Source organism: Triticum dicoccoides, chromosome 4A, assembly GCF_002162155.2.
Source record: "Triticum dicoccoides isolate Atlit2015 ecotype Zavitan chromosome 4A, WEW_v2.0, whole genome shotgun sequence".
In the NCBI taxonomy this organism is placed as follows: domain Eukaryota; kingdom Viridiplantae; phylum Streptophyta; class Magnoliopsida; order Poales; family Poaceae; genus Triticum; species Triticum dicoccoides.
The window spans coordinates 718,324,771-718,327,551 of NC_041386.1; the positions used below are offsets into that span (position 1 = coordinate 718,324,771).

A 2,781-nucleotide genomic window follows, 5' to 3' on the forward strand; every position below is an offset into this window, starting at 1 on the left:
ATCCTTTGACTAATTAGGAAAATTAAAAAACTTAAATTTGCGCATGTTTTGCAAAAAAGTGTTATGAAAATGTAAAATGGCCATATCTTTTGCATACAATGTAAAAAAAATGTGTAATATATAAAAAAAATCAGCAAGAAAATCCGCATCCGATTAAACCTGCCTACAGCCTATTTGCAACTTTTTATAATCCTCAAATTCTAAAAGGAAAAAAAGATATGCTCAAATTTCGGTTTTTTTAATTTTCGTTAAATCTGGTCAAATTGTGGTCAAACTATGGTCAAACTAATTATTCAAGAAATATTATTGTTAATAAATAATTATTTTAGTTTTTTTGACTTTTGGTCAAACTATGGTCAAATCTGGTCAAACTATGTGAAACTACTTATTCAAGAAACATTTCGGTTACTAAATAATAATTATTTTTTAGAATAATAGTTTCAAACTAAAACGGTGAAACATGTGACTTCATGCTCAAACTAAATTCCTGAGGGTTAATAGGATTGACAACTTATTATTGTCAGGTAAATAACACATGCAGACTTGGAAACAAGGGGGAATAGGACTCGGAAGTTAAGCGATGGGTGACCGGTCGGGAAGTTAGATGATTTGAAATGATGAGGGGTGATTAGAGCAATGATGAGCGGTGATTCGAGACAAAATCGTCAAATAATTCAGAAATTTGAAAATCAGAAAAAAAAAATCGGAAAATCGAAAAAAATAAAAAATTTCAAAAAAAACATCCTTTACTACGGGTTGGTGTTACCAACCGGTACTAAAGGTCCCCCACACCACCGATGGGCTCGTGCCACATGGTGGGTCTTTGGCCCCGGTTCGTGCAGAACCGGTACTAAAGGGGGACCTTTAGTCTCTATCCTTTAGTGCGGGTTGCAGAACCGGGACTAAAGGCCCTTACGGACTGGTGCTATAGCCAGGTTCTGCACTAATGCGTGTACCACGAGGCTGCAGATCACCGGCGCGTGTGCCAGCCAGAACGTGCCTTGCGGATGGCCAACCAGAGCTTCCGACGGCGTGGGTTGCGGCCAATATTTTAAATAGCGCGCTACAAAATATAGCGAGACCATTCTCTAAATGCTACACAAGTTATAGCGCGCTAATAGCGTGCTATATTTCAAAATAGCGTTTGCAAAAAAATTAAATATATATAGAAATAAAGTATTTAAGCAACTAAATTTTTCATAGGAGCAAGCAATATATGCATCTGATAAAAGGAGTGAGAAAGCTAGTGGGAGAATCTATAAAAGGAGCGAGAAAGCTAGTGGTCGTGGGTTCGCTTTGGCCTGCTGGGCCTGCTGGGCTATGCTTATTTCAGTTTTGCATGGTCTGCACGTTATAACGTTACAACGTTACAACGTTATAGCGTGTGTAGCGCGCTAATTACGTGATTAGCACCGTAGCGTCTGATTTTGCCAAAACGTAATGTCTCCCTTCCAAATATGCTATAACCGCGTTATAACAGCAAAATAACGTGCTATTTAAAATATTGGTTGCGGCTTCACCGGCTCCAAGAAGAAGCTGCTCGACCACATCACCCGCTCTGATGGCCACTCGTGCTCAACCATCTTCATCCCCTACGGCCAGCCTCGGACCCTGAACCTGCCGGTCTGATGCGGCTGGCACGTCCTGGTCGGCGAGGTCGACAAAGCTGCTGCGGGCGTTAACCGGCACCGGAACCTGTTCCTCGTATCACTGGGCCAGCACGGCCCTAACGTATCCGTGTCGCTGCTATGCGTTAGAGCGGATGGTGGCGACCCAGCGCCGCAGTTCACGTTCGAGCTCTCTGTAGAGCGTTCTGCCCGCGGCACCATTCGTATGGTCAAGATGAAGTCGCCCCTGATGAGCAGCAGCTCCCTGTCTGGCGGCTCCCTTGCACCCGGCGACGGCGAGTACGAGTGGTTGCGTGTGCCCAAAGAAGAGTATTTGTCGGGTGACACTGTCCCCATCTGCATCTTCTCCGGCCGAGGACACCAGCAAGCAAGCAACAACATATCGGAGCAATGGCAGGAAACGGAAAGCTTGAAGCAATCTGCTGTGAGGAGGAATCAACTAGCTGCGGTATGCGATGGCAATTCCAATTACTATACCTACTAGTATTTTGTTATTTCATAAAGGATAAACTCTCAAGTTATTTACAATGGATGATTTTATATACTGTAATGTCTCTGCACTGTTGTTGGCTTGTTGAATCAAACATACAGTATTGATTTTCTTATTGCATATATAAATATAATAGTACTGTACTTGATCTCACCATGTTGGCGAAGAATAAATTTGCAGTGAGTAATTAGCTAATTATCGATCGGCAGTTTCACAGTTGAGAGTAATTGCCGGATGGATAGGGCTTTGTGTTCGGGGATAACAGAAGTTAGTCTCTTGGTGAGCCATCACCTAACGCACGGGACACACTCCAAACTGAACCTATCATCTGTATCTAGTGAACAGTCAATTCAAATAAAATACTGAAAAATTCAAAAGAAACTCTGAAGTTTTTTAGGCATCCAAGATGATCACGTACTCTAGTGTAAAATTTTGTGGTGTTTGGACCTATGAGGAGCTCCTACCAAAATAAATAAAATGAACTCTGAACAGTGTTCTTTTTCAAAGTTTCGATGCCTGGAAATTTTATTTTTTTTGCACACGCTCCTCAGATGTGCCTATGAGCATGAAAATTTGCACGGACCCTGCACACATGAGCATTTTGGATACCTAAAAATATCATATTTCTTCGAACATAAGCTCTTAAGAGAACACATGTTTTTT

At 41.7% G+C, this 2,781-nt stretch overlaps 1 pseudogene; it reads left to right on the forward strand.

Annotated features, from left to right (window-relative positions):
• Positions 1-2,056, forward strand: part of LOC119284225 — a 4,763-nt pseudogene extending 2,707 nt beyond the window's left edge.
• Positions 2,057-2,781: the final 725 nt, after the last annotated feature.